Source organism: Pipra filicauda, unplaced genomic scaffold (assembly GCF_003945595.2).
Source record: "Pipra filicauda isolate LSUMZ 115617 unplaced genomic scaffold, ASM394559v2 scaffold308_size869403_pilon, whole genome shotgun sequence".
Taxonomy (NCBI): Eukaryota; Metazoa; Chordata; class Aves; order Passeriformes; family Pipridae; genus Pipra; species Pipra filicauda.
The window spans coordinates 808,244-831,019 of NW_024104430.1; the positions used below are offsets into that span (position 1 = coordinate 808,244).

The following is a 22,776-nucleotide window of genomic DNA, read 5'->3' on the forward strand; positions in this document are numbered from 1 at the left end:
CTGCTCTCATACTCCTATTCCCTGAACCGTTCTACCAAATTTAGGACTCCTTGGTGACTACTATGAGTTCATGCTTTGCAATATGCAGTATTAATGGACATATGTCAAGATCACAGATGTTGTCTGAGGGACAGAACTATTTTGTTATAAGACAAAAATTATTAAATTATTTTAAAGAACTATGAAAAAGAAAGTCAGATATGTCTGGTTCCTCTCTTTCATTTGTACAAGGGAACCACCTCCCCCAAGCTTGAATGTTGTCATTCCTGGATGAAAAGAGGATGTGGAGGCTGGTGTCATTTAAATATTTTATTCTTTACACTTACTATAAGTTTCTCATGATTCGTGTGTAGGAAGTGGGTAGGGACTATGAGGCTCCTTGGATAGTGTTACCTTAGCTATGAATCTGTTTCTTCAGAATTTGAATCTATTTAATTCCTTGTAATGAGTTATAGGACAAAAAGTCCTGTAGACGTGCCTGCACATTTTGGCATCCTACATAGTGAATAAAAAGGAATTAAATACAATACTAATGTCTAAAAAGAACCCAGTAGAGATCTACATTAATATCTGCAATGATATAATTGAACATTTCTTTCTGAATGTGCGTGAATAAGGAATTCCATGGGAGTGATAAGAACATAAATCTGTATCTAGATTTGTAATAGCAGGATAGAAAAGATGATATTGAAGGCTACAGAATTACTTCAGATATGTGGCAGTAAAGTTTTAAAAGACTCAAAGTAATTTTGATAGCATAAGCATTTAATGGTGTTTGTTATCAAATACAAAGGAAGCAGGCATTAATACTAGATCTCAAAAGTATTCCTTTCAATTGAACTGTGAAACATTCGGTATGTTAATCCACAGGGCATGAGATACAGTTTCTTTCTGATGGAGAAAAAAAATTTAAAAAATCCTGGGCAACTGCAGTCCCATTCACAGCTAACTAAAAGCAATTGAAGGAACTGGTAGGTACCAGCCATTTTATCAGGTCATCATTGAAGATTCGTCTCTACATGATGTTATTCACAGCTCTTGGTAAAAAAAAATTACAGTGGTAAAATATCAATTTTTGATGACATATTTTGAAATAGTGTGGGCTTATATGTGACATTATGTTGTGAGCTGTTTTCTAGTTAAATAGTAGAACTGAAGTCTTTATGTTTTCTGCTTAGCCTTTAAAATTTCTGCCTTTAAAATTAACTCACTAGGTGTTCTAAATGAATAATGTTAAAAATTTTATCAGTACAAAGCTGTGATTGTAAAATCCAAAATGCTAATTTCTAAGCACTTACATATTAAACAAACTTTCTGTGAAGCTTAAAAGAATATTTCAGTTTTGTTCTCAACTGGACTTAAAAACAAGCAAACAAATCTAGCCCCTTTCAGTATACTAAATCTCACCAGGCAAGTATATCTTCAAAACAGAGATTTCAAATATGAATTTTAAAATCTCTGACAAAAATATGAATTTTTGTTGTTGTTGTTGTTTGGTAATAGGTGTCAGAGGATTCCCTATCATTAACAATTGGGTGTTGTTAAAACAACATCCATAAAAAAACCCGGACTTGCTAAGTGATACTGCAGTTATTGAAAATGTACTGCTAGAAGTTTAGTTTTATTTGTATTTAACCCTTGAGCCAGACAAATATATTCATAATTTTTTCTTCTGATTAATCACTAGCATTCTGATACTGAGAATAAAGTCATTACATATTAACAACACATCTAATTTCCTTAAAGCAGGCAATTTCAGCTATTGAAGAATGTCACACATCCTTATTGAGTCAGCAGTGACATGGAAGATTTTTTTTGAAAGTGACTAAATTGGTCTAGATGAACTAGACAGTTTTTTGAGGATCTGAAATTATGTAAAAATGAGATTTAAAAACATTAAGATGAGGGAATTAAAATTTCATCTACTTTACCCTCTCCTTTCACCCATCTAAATGCTCATAGCCACAGGAAATGAGGAAAGAAAAAACATTAGTACAGAAGGAACATTAAACAAATCTTACAAACCACGAAGCTTGAAATGTTTTCCTACAGCCCATAAGAAATTTAAGACATACATTGCAAGCAACATCATCAATGCACAGTATAGAACAGGAGAAATCAAGACCACTGTTGTCATCCTATTTTTTTTGTTAACAAGAAATCAATTCATACAAATATGTAAGTGGTCTTGTGATAATCTCCTGTATTATTCAGGTAAGACAGAAACTGCAGCAAACCAATTATGAACATCAATTACATAAGATCTCAATAATTCTTTAAATAGTCTTGTAGTTGTTCTTGGGGTAGGAAAGGATTTTTCTTGATTTGAATTCATATTTGGGATTTTAGTTATACACCAGAGATACTGCAAGCAAATGGAGAACCTTTGGAGAATCAGCTCCCTGTCAGCAACGTTGCATTTATACACTAGATCATTAAGGGAAAAAGTACCCCAGAAATGAATCTGCAAAAAAATCTTCAGTCTGTTTTCTATGGGATTCTTGAAACAAGGAATTTACACAAAATGATTGAGACAAAACTTTTGCAGTCACTCATAAAATTATTTCTTGTGACTATATTCAGGTTTGATATCAAAAGATGCTTATGTGAAATTTATAATCTTGGATCATCAGAATTTCTTTCATAAGTCTTCATAGAATTATAGGGTATTATGGGTTGGAAGGGACCTTAAAGGTCATCTAGTCCAACCCCCTGCAATTAGCAGGAACACTTTCCATTAGACCAGGTTGCCCAAAGCCCTATTCAACCTGGACTTGAACACTTCCAGGGATTGGGCTTCTGCAGTTTCTCTGGGTAACTAGTTCCAGTGCCTCACCAACCTCACAATGAAGAATTTCTTCTTAATATCTAACATAAACTTACCCTTCTTTTGATGTAGCCCAGATAATATTTTATCAAATACTATCTTAGAGCAATTAAGTTAATTGTCCCCATAGTCCTGCATGTAGGCTTATCTGAAAATTTACTTCATGATTGTAAATGTTTTTTCTTATTCTGTCTGGAATTATATTCATAATCAATTTATAGCTGTTTGCTTTTCACCAGCATTATCTTCCAATTTAATTAGTTCTTTCTCACTTCTTCCAAAGCCCCAAATATTTAGCTTATCAAAATTAAATGACTCCTTATATGAACAAGTCAAGTCCTTTAACCTCTTTTCATAAGCTTGGATTTTCGTTACTGTAATTATTTTGACATGTCTGAACCTGTTTCAATTTAAGTTCATTAATGTGGGTAACCAAGACAGTACATTACATTCTATATGAGGTCTTAATTCTACTTTTTAGAGTGTTATGAATATAGAAGTGTTTTGGTCAAAACCATCTCATAGGATTTGAGATAGGAAAAGAAGCAGTACTCTTAAATTGAAGCAAAGGAGACCTAGGTTCACCTAAAGGAAAACACTTTAATACAATATCTGAATAAATGGTTGAAGGAGACTGTCAAAGAGAGGAATTTAAAGAACAGCTTAGACAAATATCTGTCAGAAAAGCTTTAATTTTAATTCATATGCCTCTTAGTCACAGAAGAGACCACAGGACCTTTTGAAGAGAATTTAATTGTTATTGCTCCAGGAAAAAAATATTTCTATAGCATCTCAGTAGCAGTTTATGAATCATGTGGTTTCTTAGTTACAGCAGCAAACAGTATTCTTAATTTTAAATTAAATTCTATTTCAAAATTCTTTTCTAAATCCTTGAGAACCAAGGTAAAAATATTTAAACTTATTCATAAACATACACAGTGAGAGATGCCTACAATTATATTTTGCAGTTATGAATATCATAGAATCATAGAAAATCCTGAGTTGGAAGAGATCCACAATGATCATCGAAGTCCAATTCCTGGCCCTGCATAGGATAGCCCCAAGAATCACATCTGCCTGAAAGCATTGTCCAAATGCTTCCTGAACTCTGACAGGCTTGGTGCTGTGACCGCTTCCTCGAGGAACCCGTGGATACATTCTTCTGGGATAACTGGACAATAGTACCACCTTCATCTTACCTCCACTTCACATCACAGTCCAAATTAGTAGGCATCCTCAGGGAGGGGTGGGCTTTGTTGAGCAGTTGCTTCTTTGCACAGTTTGCTACAGTGGACAAAAGTCAGTGATCTTGTGGAGATAGGGACAATTCCAGAAGAATTTGTGACAGAAAGCCAGAACTCGATTTCACTTAGGAAAACTGTAAAACACTTTCTCAAACGAGTTACATGTTTTTTTTCTTTGTTTTGCATTTCAGAGAAGGTTGCAGGGAGAAGATGTGAGCAACCTCTCTCTCTCCCTGGTATACAGAGAGACAACATGTTTGCAGACATGTACAAGACCTCCTTCGGCCAGAGGGCGGGGGGGAGAGAGAAGACAAAAAGCCTTGGAGAAGGCGGGGCATTGCCTTTTTTCCCTGGGGCCCAGTGTGTGCAGCATTGTTAAGTGGTCCTTGCATCTGAAATAAACCTTGTTTTAATCCTTCCACTGCCTTGGCATTCTTGGGAAGATATCTGCGCATGTTTTACCTGACAGATCTTAACAATGTTTAAGCCAAAAAACATTTCAGTCTCTCACAGACTCTTGTAAGAAGCATCTTGGTAGGGTACAACCCATTACCATCTGGGTCCAACCATCAAAATACATTTTTGCTCATCTAGCTGCTCACTCATGCACTATAATATCCCAATTTGTCCATAGTAATATTGCAGGATAATGTATTGGAAACATTGTTAAGTCAAGATATTGGATATGCTCTCCTCTCTCCTCACTTACATATCTATTTTATCATAGAATGCAATCAAGTTGGTCAGGCACAATATACCTTTAGTAAATCCATGTTTTCTGTTCCGTGTCACTTCCACTTCCTTGGCTTCCAGGATACTCATTGTGATTTTTCCAGGGATGAAAGTACAACTGATTAGCCTGTGGTCCAGACTGACCTTTTTGCCTCTTTCGAAGTTGACTATGACATCTACTTTGTTCTATTTGTAAGAAATATCTTTCAATCTCCATAGTTTTTCAAAGATGATGGAGAGTGGTCTTGCAAGTCTGTCAGGTCCCCATGACTTGATCTTCATTCAATGCTGCTTTCTTTCTTCCTTGAACCCTACCTTTAAGTACAAATTTCAGATAATTGTTCTTATATTGTTAATTCTAAATTAAATTTTTTCTACAGAACATTTGCAGTCATGAAGTGTATTCATTACCAAAAGACTCAACCCAGCACTGGACTCCCAATCTGAAAGTTCCCCAGATTAATCTTAGTTACCCAAGCATGCTCTGTAGCATCAGAATCACAAGATTAGAGGTTTTTTTCTTGCTCATGAATCCCTTTGCTTCAGGAGGAAGCATTTCATAGTCTGATGATCACAGCAATAAGTTCAGTCCATTGAATTCTTATAGCCTTAGTCAAGTACCTGTGATCCCTAATTTCTGTTTCAGTTTTCCAAGCCCCTGGCTTTTTTTTCAAAAAGTGTTCTGATAGTAACTGAGGCTCCAAGCAGGTGTTGACAAAGTAATTCTCATTAATTGTCTCTATTCTCAGTGAAAGAGAGGGCATGTGACATAAGATAACTTAATGGCACCAAAATCCTCTGAATTTAAGTTCCGTAGACACTTTGGAAGAAAGGAAGAATATAAATGAACGGTATTTCTTTTGACTCTGTGAAATTATGTTATTGTGTTAAGTGGATTTCTTCCTGTTGAGGCAAAGATAGAATTTCATAGGCACATTGCCAAGATTAGTCTTTTCTTGCTACCATTTGCAGTGTTCACTTATGCCCTTGCTTTTACTTGTAAATTTTGGAGTATTGGCTCATGATGTTGTTTTTTGTTAGAGCTGAAGTTGAAAAGCCTTCGAACATTTAAATGTCTTCTGTTTCACTCAGTAACTCACCTCATATAGGAACACCTCCCTATTTCCCTTAATATCTCTTAAAATTGTACTGTGCTTAGAGAACATCTTATTGCTGTTAATATCCTTTGCTAGTTTTAACTCCTTTGGTTTCTGAATTTGCACCCTGTATACTTTTATTTTTCTTTCACAGAGCATTTTGTTATGTCACTGTTTTTACTTTTTCCATGATTACCTTTTGGTTTTCAGATTATCAAACAATTTTTCATTCAACTACATTGTTTTCTGACCTCCTAAGCTCACTTTCACTTTGTATGTGGGTAGTTTACCTCAAAGTGTTTAATGTTGTTTTTTAAGAAATAACAGTTATTTTACACTTTTTCCTTTAGATTACTTTCTGTACAAGTTCTTAGGCTTGTTTAAGTCCACTTCATTGAAGTACAAGAAATGCTTTTTCTGGACTTCCTTCAAAACTGTGAAGTCTATAGTCAATCCCTTTTGCTTTCTTAACTCTGCCTTAAAATTTTAAATTATGCAGAATTAACTAAAAACAAAACATGTAAGCTGATTACAATACTTTTTTCAATAAAAAAATTAATCCACAAAGCGTTCCCTAAACTGACTTGAAACTTTCAGTCCTGTGATACTACTTTTTGAACATGTAGTTCTGTACACAGATAGTAAAGTCTTCCAAACTGGATTGTTTTTCAATTAATAGTTGGTATTTCTCTTCTGCTAGACTTGACTTAAAAATTTTCATTTAACTTCCAAATATTCTGAATGAAGTTGCTAGTTTGTTCAAAACCAGGAAGTTAGAAAGCTTGATTGGAATTTCTACCATTGATATTTTCCCTATAGTTTCTGTTGCATTTCTTGTGTTCATATATTCTTTACCTCTATGCTCTTAGAGTTTATATTAGACCTAATGTATTGCCACAAACAGATAAAATAATATGATAGCAAAGTTCATATAGCAACTACAAAACATTCCTCAACTTTCAGAATGGTTTTCCTTATTACCATGTACAGAGTAAAACAAATTACCAGAGGGCTTCAAAGTATTACTAAAAAGCACTTTGCAGGAATTTGTAACCATGTACAACTTTAGAGGGAATGGCTTTACAAGCACCACCACAGTTACTTTGTATTAGGGTCACTAAAGCTTCCATATTTCTTTGCATTCTCTCTGTTTAAAAATACATCACTCACATACTTTATCTTTACAGGGGATATCAATATTTCAAATTTTTGCACTGTAGATTTATTGTTAGTGTTCTATTAAAGATGAAAGAGAACTGATTGATGTATCTAAACACATGATTCTTGTTTCATTTTAAATACCTGTAGGGCATACATTTCTTATACTCTTCATCTGTCATTCTAGGATGGAACAGATATTCACATGGCTGTATCTGCCAGCCCAGCAGAAGCATGTGAGGTAGTCTAGAACATCTAGAATGGTATTAGTTGCAACTTGTAAGCAACCAAGTTACTGTCATTTTTCCAGGTTGTCATCTGACTCTTCTCCTTTTTCTAGTATGTGTTGCTAATAGATCACATTTCATTTAAAAATCCTCCAGTTATCTTTCACGTTTATGTCACTTGCCATCTTTTCCCTTCATTTATTTCAGATGTTCCATTTATCATCGAGCAGTCATTCAGGGGAAAAAAAAATAAAGACATAGAGTTTGCTAGAGGTTTTGCTGTGTTCTATGGTTTAGCTTCAGTATTGTGCTGTTAGACATGTGAACACAAGAAATAATTAATTAAAAAGTACTGGAAGGAGATACTAATTTGGAGGAGCCTGTTTGGCCACATTTCTTCCTCCATCTCCTAACTCCCCCAGCATCTGTAAGGGTTGGATGCAAGATTCTAATAGGTATGACTCTGCCTAATCCCTTTGTCATCCATTCATGGATTTGTTATTAATAAACCTGCTGATCTCTCCACAGCCTCCTGTGGCAATAAATTGTGGAAGCTTGCTATCCACTGGGAAGAAAAACTTCTTTCCTTGGTTTGTTCCGAACTGGTGTCTCACAAGTTTCAGCAAGAGCAATAAGTTCTGGTATTTTGAGTTTTAGTGAATCATGATTCTTCATTCTTCTCGCCAAATTTTAGAATATCAGGGTTTGTTTTTTTTCTCTTGGAAAGTGATGCTTCCATCCCCTTCTTTGCTGCTCTTCTCTTCACCTTCTATAAGTCCACTCTACTCCTTTTCAACTGTCTTGAGTTGCCTAAACCAAACCTGTTCACAGTACCCAAGAAAAAGGTCCAACAAGCTCTTTTAAGGTGGTAAATTGACGCCCCATCTTCTGTTGTCTCCTTTCTCTGGTGCACAATATTTTGATACTGTTGTGGTTTGAATCTTGTTTTCCCCCAGAGGCTAAGAGAAGTGGTAGACCCCAAGGGGTGGAAACCCCTGGAAGTTTTGAAGTTCTGCCCAATGGGCGCTCCTGCAAAAATGTAAACATATCCACAAGCTCACCGGAAGAGATGAGTTGTAGTTTGGTTGTTGTAGGAGAGGTGGCCATGTTGTAGAGCCACGAGGAAGGGGCTCTGAGCCCCTCGGGGCCTCTGGGCCCTCCCAGCCCCTGGCTGGGGGGGGGGGGGATTGCAGAGACTTGGAACAGTCTTAGACTGGACTAAGTGTCTGTAGTTATGCCGGGAGATGTTTTCTCCATGGGCACAGAGCAGCAGCCAACACTGACCAGAGAAACGGTGGCAGAGAGCCAGGATAGATAAAGACCTGAACTGGAGGAGCAGCAGAAGCAACATGCAGCACCGCAGAGAAGACTCCTGGAAGGAGAGCCGAGGAAAGGAGAGCCAAGAGACAGACTTCTGGGGGTAAGACTGTACCACACTCCCCCAGAACTCCCTTGAGACCCCTCTTGGAGAAGAGGGACATGGACTCCTATTTTGGAGAGCAGTTTTGGACATGCAGCACCGGAGAGAGAGAGGAGCTGAGAAGCTCAGAGCGTCCTGGAGCTGGACCGGGACGGCCAGATGGAATGCAGGGTGGGGGGCGACCTTGGCTCCCCCCTTGCACTGCTGCCACGGTGGCAGCCTGAGAAACAGGGCACAGAGGCCCTGCAAGAGATACCAGACCGTCACGAAGACCCCCCTGTGTCTTCGTGATATGACGTGGTGAAACGACCTTGTCTGGGGTTACGAAGCCCACGGAAGACCCCTCGGTTGTGAGGCAATGGGGCCGAGAGAGAGGCTTGGATACCTCCCTCGTGGACGCTGGCAGAAAGCCAGCTATCAGCTGCTGCATGCATGAGATGAGGAGAAACCTGCTGCATTAGAAGATCCTGCTGTTTAAAGACTGGAAGGGATCTGTCCTTCTTTCCCTCCTGGACTTTTATTTGGAGGGGAGAAGAGATCTGATCCATTGTAAATACTATATGTCATGGTAGAGATAGTTGTGATCGTGTGTATAATGTGATATGGTATTTATTTGTACAGTCATTGTAATATATTCCCTTTCCCCCACTTTGAGTCTGGTGTGTTTTGTCTGGAAAAAACCCATCTCACATTAGGTTGAGATGTGGGAGGGGGAATGGAGCTAGGGAATTGGATTTTGGGGCTATCTCAAACCATGACAGATACCTTTCTTTCCTAGCATGAATAATAAGACCATGACTTCAATGAACCTCAGAATCTCTTACCTGAGCTGTAACTACCAGGCATAACTGACAGAATCCTATGTGATACTATGGAAACCATATTGTGTAGTAGAGATATATGCCAGTTTTGGATTTCAAGAAAGAACTATGGGTATGGAAAAAAACTTCATGATAAATTTTTAATGGAGTTTAAGTAATCTGCTTTAAATATTCTTAGAACTGGTGAACACATGTTATTACTGGAGTTGCTACTTTAGACTTTTGTTTCCTGGTGCTCTCCAGAGACAACATATGTTGACCTGTTTGCTCAAGCCTAATTTCAAGTGGGAGAAACATACAGACATACGTAAGACTAATGGGAAGGGATGAGCATTGGGAAATGTTTAAGTATTTGAATATGCATTCTTATAGGTGTGTAAATGTGTGATGGTCATATGAGGATAATTTAACGTTTACAAGGATCTACTATTAAAACTTTAATGAAATGAGTCCGGAAAGTTCATGCATCATTAAGGACATCTGTCATATGGTGTGCATGTTAAATTCTTGCTGACTGGCATGCTGAAAATGAAATACATTATCAATGTGTTCCAGAAAGAAAACTGAAACAAAAGCCAAGTGAAATGTGGGGTAAAGACAGAAAAGGACACTTCTACATTAATATCTTCAAAATAACATTTGGAGGATTGGTAGTTTGGCAAAGAAACATATACTCCCCATAGACTCATTCACTGAAAATCTATTGTTTTCAGGTAAAGAGAAATTTTTGCTTTTATTGATTTCTGTGATATGGGAGAATAGCAACCATTCCAGCTAAAAGAACAAGTTATGGAATATTATTATATTAGATAATTATTTTTACTATTTTTTTTCCAAAACCAAATTAGCAATTAATGTAGTAAAAAGTACTTTTATATACATTGAGAAAATGTTCATTAAAATGAAATCTTTGCAGAACATTTCTGCATCTGGAAAACCTTTTAATAAAACTTTCGGTCAACAAAAATGCTGACTACTTCTAGTACAGTGGACATGAGGCAGCAATGTGCGCTTGCAGCCCAGAAAACCAGCAGCATCCTGGACTGCATCAAAAGCAGTGTGACCAGAAGGCTGAGGGAAGTGACTGTAAAGACAGGCTGAGAGAGCTGGGATTGTTTGACTTGGAGAAGAGAAGGCATCAGGGAGATCTTAATGCTACCTTTCAGTATCTAAAGAAGTCTTACAAAAAACCCAGACTGATACTGAGGCCTGTAGTGACATGACAAGGGGCAATGGTTTTAAACTGACAGATGTAGATTTAGTTTGGACATTAGAAAGAATTTTTTTACCATCAGATTGGTGAGACAGTAGAACATTTTGCCCAGAGAAGTCATGGAAACCCCACTGGAAATGTTCAAAGTCATGTTGAAAGGAGTTTTGAAGATCCTGATGAAATGTGCCTTCGTCCACAGCATAGGGGTTGGACTTGATGATTTTTGAAGGTCCCTTCCAACCCAAACCGTTTTATAAGGCACATATTAGAAAGGGTCTGAGCAGGAAATCTTGAGTAAATCTTTGGGACAACTAGAGGAACTTTAAAAAAGAAAACATTTCTATCTTGCTGAAGCAATGATAAATGTGAAATTATTAAGGATAATAATCTTAAAACAGTTCCAATGATCATATAGAATTCAAAATTATCTCTCATTTTGTGAGCTGCAACAACTGCACATCCCTTGCAAAGTAATGTATAGTTCAGAACAGAACTGATAGCAGCCCTGTTGAGAAGGACTTGGGGGTGCTGGTGGTTGAGGAGCTGGACACAAGCTGACTATGCACTCTTAGCCCAGAAAGCTAACTGTGTCCTGGGCCTCATCAAAAGCAGTGTGACCAGCAGGTTGAGGGAGGTGATTCTGCCCCTTACCCTGCTCTGGTGAAACTCCATTTGAAGTACTGCATCCACCTCTGAGGTGCCCAACACAGGAAGGACATCAACCTGTTGGAGCAAGTCCAGAGGAGGCCACGAAGATAGTTAGAGGGATGAAGCAATTCTCCTATGACAGATGAGAAGGCTTTGGGGTTATTATTTACTTTGGTTGAACACCAGGTATCTACTGGCCCTGAGCCCAGTCCCTCAGGAGGGAAGGGGGGGGGGGAAGGGGGAAAAAGAAGAGAAAAAAACCAAACTACGGAATTGAAGCTGCTAAGAAAGGGTGTTTATATTTACACAGAGGGAAGATGTTATAAACACTATACCCACAGAAAAGAACTAAAACTAAAGATACTTCCCCACAACCGACACTCTTCTTCCCCAGAGGAACTGCCCGACCACTCCGCTAAGCTACCTGGAAGAGAAGGGCCACTTGCTTCCTTTCCGTCTACTTTATATCTGAGCTGATGTAACATGGTATGGAATACACCTATTGGTAAAATACACATCAAATGACCTATCCTATTTCTGTTTCCTTCTCAGGGAGAGTAACGAACCCATTATACCAGTACCTGAAGGGAGCTTACAAGATCATAGAATCATAGAGTGATTTGGGTTGAAAGGGGATTTTGAAGATCATTTATTTCCAAACACCTTGCCATGGGCAGGGACACCTTCAGCTAGACTGGGTTGCTCAGAGCCCCATCCACCCTGGCCTTGAACACCTCCAGGGATGGGACATCCACAACTTCCCTGGATAACTTGTTCCAGTGCCTCACTACCTTCACAGAAAAGAATTTTTTCCTAATATCTATTCTGAACCTATGCTTTTTCAATTTAAACCTATCCCCCTTCTTCTGTCACTACCTGCCCTGTAAATAGTCTTGCCCCATCTTCCCTGTAAGTTTCCTTCAGTTACTAGAAGGCTGTAAAAAAGTTACCTCAAAGCCTTCTCTTTTCCAGAAAGATGGAGAGAGACTATTTACAAGGACATGTAGTGATAGGACAAGGGGGAATGGTTTTAAACTGAAAGAGTATAGGTTTAGATTAGGCACTAGGAAGAAATTCTTTACTATGAGGGTGGTGAGGCACTGGAACAAGTTGCCCAGAAATGTAGATGCCCCATCCCTAGAAGTGTTGATGGTCAGGTTAGATGGGGCTTTAAGCAGCCTGTTCTAGTGAAAAGTATCTCTGCTCAGAGCATGAGGGTTGGAACTAGATGATTTCTAAGATCTGTTCCAACTTAAACCATTCTCTGATTCTATGATCCGGCTCTGGCAAAATATAGATCTTAAGAAATCAGGAGTCTGACGTGAAATATAGAACTACTGAAGTTTAGGGATCAGAGATAGGCGTGTGATCAAACTTGATTAATAGAGGCAACCCTTTAGTAAAAAGTGCAAAAGCAATTAATCTAATGGGTGTAGACTTAATGAATTAATATCCTTTCATAGCTTGCCAGCCGGAAATGAAGAGACAAGTAAACTCATGTCAAATTAATTGTCCGTTTCTTCTGTGACAGAGGAATCAAAAGTAGAGTCACTGTAGTAAAATGAAAACTCAGGAAAACTGAAGATTATTTTGAGGTTTTTTTGTTTGCTTGTTTTGTAAGAGAGTCAGACAACTGTGCTTCTCCATTGCTGAAAGAAAAATTCTTATATCCGAAATCAGAAAAATATCACTTATGTCAACAGAAGGAAAATAAGAATTGTGCAAAAATTGCAACAGAACTTGAAGAATCTACAAATAAGAAGTAAATTATTACTTTATAGACAAACAAAACAATTGTTAGAATATAACTAAGTTGCTTGTACTCTAAAATGATCCAATATTCTCTGCCACGGTTTTGAACCGTATAGAATGAATGATGCAGAAGACAGGTTGCTGTATGTTTTCACCAGATATGGAGCCAGAATACAAAATGGAATGCACACCCAGATCCACGACAATGAAAAATTCCTTAAGTTATGTCTATTGTATAAAATAAAAAAACCCAATATTAGTTACTGGCTCTGAAATTAAGGAGTATGGACTTGTTTACAACAACACTATGTTCCTTTGATGGTAGACATAGAATAAGTCTAGACATATTCCCTGTATTTTGACTGTCCCTAAAGTCAAATTTATGGACTAGTTGCAAAGTAAACTTTATGATTTTCCTTGTGTTTGTTTCTTTTTCTACACAACTTTAACTTGGAACCATGAAAATGGGATTGTCACTGCTGTCAGACTTATGATTATGGCAGATGGGAAGTGTCACTGATGATGAAGACATTTGGAGAACAATTTTGTGACCCGAGTATGACTTATAGTTGATTGCTACATATAGAGAAATGGCCAATTACGATAGTTTTTTTAAAAGTCTGGTCTTATCTCTTCACAAATGCTACACCACTTGCTGTAATTTCTTTCTACCCTCACACTCCATATTTTCTCCTGGTGTCCAAAAAGCCATGATTAACACCAGTGAGATTCATGTAGACTGGTTAAACAGAAATGAGAGAAGAATTGGAGTTATTTTGTACTTTTGTGTTTGTAGTGGAATGGTTTAAGAAAAAAAAAGAGGTGCTATTTTCACTTTGTTCTCTAAGAAATTTTTCTTGGTCAAGTCAGGACAGAACTGTTTAATGGCAAAAAAACCCCAATCTGGATTATTACATTCCTGTTACTTTTATTAATATTAGCATTATGTAAGAAATACTACTTCAGTCTTTCAAACTTTACAGCCTTTTTTTCCCCTTAATCTCATTTAAATTTCTCAACACATTTGTATAAGAGAAATTTGCACATCTTTTGTGCTTTTATTAGCATAAAGTTATTTTAAGTATAAACCTATACAATATATCATCTACTGATATATAGTAACCTGAATAAAAAGGAGGATGGGAGACTTGAAATTTAAGTATGTTCTGAGAATAATTTTCTGAGCGGTTGTCTGCAAAAAAAAAACAACCCAAAAAACCACAACCCAGCAAAACACACTTGATTACTTCAAAATGAAAGAATATAGTGAAGATTATATTAACACCCTAGCATGGCATTTTTTTCCAACAGAAGCAATAAACTATCTGCCACAAAGAATAGTTAATGAACAGGGGAAAAACATTCTAACCCTTATCAGAAAATAGAACTGCACCTTTTGATAAACTGATTAAATTAGTTTGGAGAAAAAATTATGTCCGTTGTTTATCACTTGTCTAAAATTCATTATGTTTTAATTAATTGCTAACATCTAAGGAGGAGCATTTCTCTTTTTGAATATGTCACTGAAATAGAAAAAGGCACTTATTTTCTCTTCTATGGTGCCTACATCAATGCACCTACAACTTCTTCTCTGCTTCTCATGGTAATCTGTGATCCTATTTGTTCCTATGCCTGGATTGTCCCTAGTCCCTAAGATGGCACATGGCTAACAAGTTCAAGTCTTCTTGTGTTGCACTGAAATGGTTTCTGGAGAAGGCATTGTCCCCCATGACAGAAGATATCTGATCCAGACAATAAAGTTCAAGATCAACCAAGACTGAATCAGCACAAACCTGAGGAGAGGAACTGCTAACAGCGTTCATAGCAGGAGGTTTGAATGTGTGTAGCAGCATCAGGACCTTGTCTCCTATCTAGTCGTCTAACTGTATTTGTGAGTGTAACACTCAAGCCTTGCTGCCTTAGCTTGTATTCTGTCTGCATTTATAAGGTCTACAGCCTAAATTTTCATGCCATTAAGTCCCTGGAAGAGTAGGTTAAAAAGTCTGGTATACCTAGTTCTTGGTGATAGATTATCTGAAGCAGGGGCTGGAGCACAACCAGAGAAAGAAGTGTCTGAGAGCATTGGGAAATATGAGTGCTTCAGAAGTATAAAAATTTCAGAGCACCATATATACAGCTAATTTAGAGGTCTACAGCAACATCAACAACCAAAGGTGATCTGATACCGGCAGTAATGGCAAGACAACCTGTAAGGTTACATGGAAATCTGTTTTGCATTAGCAATCTGAACTGTCATCCCTTTGCATTTTGTAGATGTGCAATATGTATCTAGCCCTGGAAATTATTGTAGATTTCATTGCTAGCAAATCTGCAATTATTACACATGATGTTAGAACCTTAATGGATCTAACAGTATCTAACACGAGTCTAACACTTGTCATTCCCTCTTTGTGCTGCACCATTCAGAAATATAGATGAACCCAATGAGATAATAACAAATTATATCAGATAAGGAAATACCAGAATAAACCCCACAAAATTCTGGACAAAGATCTATTAGCCAAGAGGCTTAGAGATATTGATTATACAGATGAGGAAGAGAAAGGATATAGTCAGTAGATTTGCTGCCAACCTTAGGTCTTTATTTACGAATAGAAAAGGATGAGGAACAGTTGTAGGAAGAAGTAGAATCCTTAATATATAATCAATATTAGAATTTACTTGGTGTGATGAAGACTAATGGACAGATTTATTTTACCTAATTTTAGGAATAAATTAATTTTCCAAACTATCTGTGTCCAGTGTCCTTGAAGGCACTCTGCTATCCATGTGAGATAGCAGTATTTGACTGGTAAACCTAAGAGAGAACTACCTTGCCCTTCTGAGGCAGCAGCTGAAGGTCAGAAAGCAAGGGCACCAGAACTAATATTAGATTGATTACTTATGTTTCTGCAGCTAAATTGTGCAATGAGTGGCAATGGATGAGGCTTATACACTTACAATGTAGTTGTCAGCACGTGGTTAAGTATTACATGAGCTAGGTGCCTGCAATCCCACTGCTATTGAACATCTAGTCAGCATAGTGGTTTATTAATTCAGTCCCTTGGAGATATGCACCTCTTGCCATTTGAAGGAGTACCCAAAGTTGTCCAAGACAGCTGCCCAGAAATGGCGGAAGTAATGAGGCAGCTAATGAAACACCTGATAGCTTACAGGAGGCTGTCTTAAAGAGAAGCATCAATTCTTCCATTTACACTAGTGAGTCATGCTGACTGTAGTCTGAAGATCTATTCAGCTGAACAAATGCATCTTAGACATTTCTGGGAGTATTTCTGTGTTTGTAGATATAACCAGAGCTTGCAGTTCAAAATGCACAAATGTTCTTTTTGCAGTCTGAAAGGAGAGAAATGAAGGCTAAAAATAAGGTTTTTATAGGCTTAACTGAAATCACTAGGGAGAAATTTTGGAAATTTTTAAGCAGGAATAAATTGAATGAGAATAATTTTGAAATGAAAGAATTCCTAATCCTTATAAAGGAGAGAAAGCAAGAGCAAACTAATGACAATGGACAATAGACTTCTGTAGATTCAAAGAAACTCTGGGAAGCAAGGTCCCATAGGAAGGAAGTCTAAGAAAGAAGGTGTTTTAGACAGCTAATGATTCCTTAAAAAAACAATGTTAGGAACAGAAAGACAGAGAATTGCTGTGAAGAAGCATGATAGGAATTATAATGAAACTAAATGGAGTTAAATGTAGGATCTTGTATGACCTTAAACTACAAGAAAAAAGTTGACAAAAATTAGATACTAGGCTAAATTATTAAAGGAATAAAATTTCTAAATAGAAGTAATGAAAGGCTAAGAATTACTAATTGAACACTAGCAAAATGTTAGCAAAATCAGAAAGGCTGAGGCACAAAATGAGGTACCTCAAACCAAGGACATCCATCACAAGAGACCCAAGAGGGCGTTCTTAGCATATTTGAAGAAAAAAATAACAAGAGAGAGTTCATTGCACAAGGGAGATGTAAAGCAGTTGAAGATCTTTCTGAATGGCCAAAAAGTTTGAATGAATTTTTACTTTTCTCGAGACTACTTTGCTGTGATCACATAGGTAAAACAGTGAGGGGTCTGAACTGTACATGCAAACCAAATTGGTAAGAAAGTGCTCTGGTAAGCTTAAAGATATCAAATCATCTTAACACTATTAATTTACCTGTGGATACTAAGAGAACGAAATAAAATAATTACAGTTATGAGGGAAATTCCGAACAGAAAAAAAAGGAATACAGGCGGATAAACCTAGTGCCTGTTTTAGAAAAGAGATAAAGGACAGCTAAGAAGAACCTGAGTAACACAAACCAATATCAAACTTAATTTTCACCTACAGAAAACACATCAGGGTTTCTGGGAAAATAAGAACAAACGTGTACTTTATATTTTGAGTTTATTGGGATTCTGACAGTGTTTTTTATACATAATGTAAGACATGGAATCTGCAGAAACATATTTAGATTAAACTTCTAAAAGGGTATAAAACTGGTTATCTAATCAAGGTAGTTACCACTGAGGTGTTGCTGGGGTCTTTTTCATAGAAAACAATCTAATGGTTATAGTAATTTGCGGCACTAGCAATATCATGCTGTTGTGTGTTGTGTAGAAAGAAATATTCAGCTAATACGTGTATACACAAATACAAATATTATTGAAAAATATATTCTATACCGAAACTGGACTGAACACCAGCCTGAAGAAGAAAGAAAATCTGAAAACAAAACCAGTGATCGACCAAAGTTTAGGACATAAAAGATGAAAATAAGATGTAATAATTTTAAATAAATGTAAGAGGTGCTAAAATAAGAGGAATTAATTTTTAATATTCAAAGTAGATAAAAGTAGCTGTTGAAATCAATCACTCTAGAAGGTATTTAGTTTTGACATTTAAGTGAAATCTCCTAATCAAAACTAGTTAATCAGCAAATTAGCTTATCCAGTGATGTAGTAGAGTATTCTACAGGAAAAGTATGCATACATAATAAAATGGGGTAAATATCACTTGGGAATATTCAGATATATTTGATATAATGAGGCACGGAAGCATTCTAGAGCTCCTTCATGCATTGTTTTCTATTCATTGTGTCTTCAAAGTAGATATTCTTATGTGGTTCAGTTCACCTTAAGCAATTGGGTGGAACAAGATTTACTGAAGCAGTCTTACAGAGATGAATTGCATGTTGATAAACTTCTTTGACATAGATGAAAACTGCTGCATAAGGGCAAAATATTATATTGTATTACTAACTCCATGTATCACAGGTATTTTGGGATGAAAGCAAAGTGTAAACAAGGTCATCAGACTGATAATCTTTGCAGACCTTTCTTCACTCTGTCAACTGTATTTATAATTTGCTCAGTGTGTGCTTTTGGAACTACTGAGTTTCAAGAACTGTTCAAAATAATCTTCCTGCTCTACAGTAGGTGTTTGTTGCACTGTAATATTTCTTAAATATTATTGAAGAAAATGACAAAGGTTTGTCTCTTTACATGGCGGATTTTCCACTGAAGATTAGCAACTTCCAAAAATTATTTAAAACAAAAAAGAAGATAAAAAATAACATTAAGAATAAAAAATGTACCCTTAGTTTTCCTGTAACTTCTGAGTCGATCAAAGCTGTGCGAGAGTAGAAAATAATCTTTATTCATAAGAAGTTTTTTTGATAACATAGAATCACAAATAATATTGAAAGAGAAATCCTACTTGAGGATATTCTAATGGAAATCATTCTGTGTTCTTTCTACACAATTTCATAAAAAGAGAGAAGACAATTTCAGTTATTCAAATAGAATTAGTACCTATTTGTTTTCAAATTGGACATTCAATAGTATGAATCCAGTATAAACAGTAGCAGATGGAGAAATTAGTTATGTCCTCAGAGAAGAAAGTAATGCGATAAGGAAACAATGGCAATAAGATGCTTTTCATGCAATCTCTCTTCACAGTTACAGACTACATATGATTCTTTAGTAACATCTCTGCACATGACATCCTTTATCAGAGGGCAAATGCTGCAAAGTTGAGTTTTCAAACAAAAATAAACTACGTTTTCTTTATATAAATATTATTGATGCATCTTATCCAACTTAACACAATTTATTAGCTACTCAAACCTCTGATGGTAATTTTCTGCTCTTTTTGTATGTGATTCCATTGAAGAAAACATCATACCATAAAGAAGTTGCATTTTAATAGTGGTAATATATTTTGATTTTTACCGAAATGCCTTAAAGTCCTGGGTTGATCCTGGCTGGATGCCAGGTACCTACCAAAGTTGCTCTACCACTCCCCTCCACAACAGGACAGGAGAGAGAAAATACAATAAAAAGCTTATGAGTTGAGATAAGGACAGAGAGAGATCGCTCGCCGATTACTGTCGTGGGCAAAACAGACTCAACTTGGGGAAATCAGAGCAGAATAATGAGAAGGAAAACAAATATTAAAAATACCTTCTCCCACAGCCTTCCCTCCTTCCCAGGCTCTGCCTCCTCCCCCTAGGGTGCAGGGAAACGGGAATGGGGTCTATGGTCAGTTCATCACAAGTTGTTTCTGCCACTGCTCAGTGAGACAAGTCCTTCCCCTGCTTCAGTGTGGGGTTCTCCCACAGGAAACAGTCCTCCACAAACTTCTCCAGTGTGTGTCCTTTCAACAAGCTTCAGCACGGACCCCTTTTCACAGGGTGCAGTCCTTCAGGCACAGGCTGCTCCAACATGGGTTCCCCACAGGGTCACAAATCCTACCAGGAAACTTGATCTAGCATAGGCTCCTCTGTCCATGGGAGTGTAGGTCCCTGCCAGGAACCAGCTCCAGCATATGTTTTCCACAGGGTCAAAGCCTTATTTTAGTCACATAATCAAAGGATATTCTGAGTTGGATGGGAGTCACAAGGATCATCAAGTCCAACTCTTAAGTGAATGGCCCATGTGGGGTTCAAACCCCATTACCTTGGTGTTATCAGCAACATGTTCTAACCAACTGAGCTAATGTCAGGGTCATCATCCACCTGCTCTGTCTTGGGTCTCATGTATGGGCTGTGGGTGGATCTCTGCACCCCTGTTGACCCCCATGGACCGCAAGGGGACACTCTGCCTCACCATGGTCTTCACCACAGGCTGCAGGGGAATCTCAGCCCCAGCACCTGGAGCACCTTCTCTCCCTCCTTCTTCACTGACCTTGGTGTCTGCAGAATTGTTAATCTCATATATTCCCACTCCTCTCATCTCTGAGTATAATTACCTCTGGGCAATAACTTTTTTTTCTTCTTAAATATGTTATCCCAGAGGTGTTACTACCATCTCTGACTGATTAAGCCTTGGCCTGCCGCAGGTCCATCCTGGAGCCAGCTAGCATTGGCTCCATTGGACATGGGAGAAGCTTCTGTCAGCTTCTCACAGAAGCCATCCCTGTAGTCGCCTACCCCACTACCAAAACCTGGTCACACAAATCCAATACAAGGGCTTTCTCCTTCTTGAAGCATGAGAGTGCCAATTGCTGTTTTTCACTTCCTTTAAGTGACAGAAAAAAATGACAGTGGATACTAATTTACTGTCATAATTAATATTTCCAATATTTCTTGTCATAGACTTATTATCAAAATGGTAACAATAGCTGAAGTTCTTGGAATGCATCATAAACTTCTTAGGGAAGATTGGAATTTCCAGTTGTTTTTATTTTTTCACAGCCTTATATGTGCAAAAATCCCCCAAACTCTTCTCAGTTTGAGAGAAGAATCAGATGACAATTCAATTCTCTAGGCTTTCTTAAATCTTTTGTTCTGGTGGGACAACTTCTAACTTTTAATCTTTGGTGGCTCACTCTTTTAAGTTTTTGGAAGATATAAAATAACTGATGAAATCAGGGAAATAAGACTAGCACACCTGCTGATATGCAGACTTATACTATTTTGAATTTTTTTTTCATGGGATACTATTAAACTCAAGCTATATGTTTAGCAACTATGACATAAAAATGTAGTTTTCTCCTTATGAAACCCCCCTGCCACAATTCTGTGAGTTTTTCATAACTTTAGTAATACAGATTATTTCCTGCCTCTTCCTTGAAAACAAGGTCCATTTCCTACCAAACAAGATCTGTTTTGATCAGAGCTGACTCTGTCCTGTTTCCACTCTTGCCAGCACCCTTACTTACTCCCTGATTTGTCATATGAAGAGGTTTCCACACAGGCTGTTCTGTTGAATGATGATTTGCTGTTTGAACCTTTAAACTCTCAAAGACGAGGACACAATTGTGGCAGATTTTAGTGTTCATTGAATTTTCTTTTTTTGATGTCTTATTACAATGTTCATGGGGTTTAGAGGTACTCACTATAAACCTTTTATTGTGATTATCTGCTTTGCTCTGATGTAGTCACCCGTAAAAGCCATTTCTTGACTTATAAAATTTTTCATAATAAGTCATTCTTGGAATCCAGGGTAACTAAGTGTAGCCTAAAGGCCAAGAGTAGTACACATTTCTGGGTCATACTGCTGAAATGTTATATGTACTATTTATGCATTTAAAAAGTCAGAATCCCTTTCGAAAAAAACCTTGGATAGTGGAGTATGGTGTTGGGATGTGTAGTCTCCACATGGCACATTTTGTTTAGGTATTTTAAAAGTTATGATGTTCTGGCTCCTGTCACAGTGCTCAGATAATTTCTGAGACCTGATTAAAATAATGGCTACTATATCATATTTATAGTGCCAAAATCTTATATTCAAATGATATAAAAATATTTTATTGTGTTAAATGCATACATTTATTTATTATATATTTATTTTTATAAACTCTAAATTTAAGAATTTTGCCTTTTGATTCGAAGCAGACGTCTTGCAAATAAGCTTGTATTATCTGTGGAGAGATGTAAACAGTGTTGCTAAGAACGCAGTACTTCATGATTGTCCTGGGATGCTTTTTCAGTCATAATGTATATATTATCTCATAAACAAAACTGAATACCAAGGAATCATTTTTGCACAATAACAATAAATTATTTGTGTTTTGCTATATATTGTCTTCATATCCTGGTCATAATGTTCTTGAAATTGTGAAAAGGGTACATTGTTTCAAATTACAATTTTTTTGAATAATTTTTTTTTTGCTTTTACCACACTGTGAACTTCTAAGACATAATGGCACATAATACAATATTTTTCACTTCTTTAATATATTAAGATTTTGTATTGGACTTGCAAACCCCTGAAGCTTGCAAATGGTTCTTTTAATAGAGTCAATTTGCATAACAACAGTACAGTACAATTTGATTTGTTTTAAAGGACAAATTACTGAAACTTTGATTTTATTTTAGATGTGAAACATTTGATATGATTGTCAAAACCTCTGCTCATTATCAACATGAATAGTAATCTTTTTTGGTTTTTTTATGGATAAGTTTTTATGCCAGCAGTGACTTTGCAAAGAATTTTTAAAATCTCTCAGACTCTCAAGATCATGTATTCTGTCTCAGTAAGTATTGTAAATAGTATAATAGCTCTTTGCAGTCGTAATACTACATTGCAATTTAAGGTCAACTTGAATTTGAAAAATTTAATGCAGGGTATAAAAAATAGTTGTTTGCTTAGAGTTCTTTACAGGCAGATTTCAATATAGTATTTAATTGCTG

The 22,776-nt window shown here is 36.9% G+C and overlaps 1 long non-coding RNA gene across 1 annotated transcript; it reads left to right on the forward strand.

Annotated features, from left to right (window-relative positions):
• Window positions 1-578: 578 nt before the first annotated feature.
• On the forward strand, window positions 579-4,489 carry LOC120323648. Its single transcript, XR_005564307.1, has 2 exons — window positions 579-971; window positions 4,263-4,489. It is a non-coding gene; the product is annotated as an uncharacterized LOC120323648 (long non-coding RNA).
• Window positions 4,490-22,776: the final 18,287 nt, after the last annotated feature.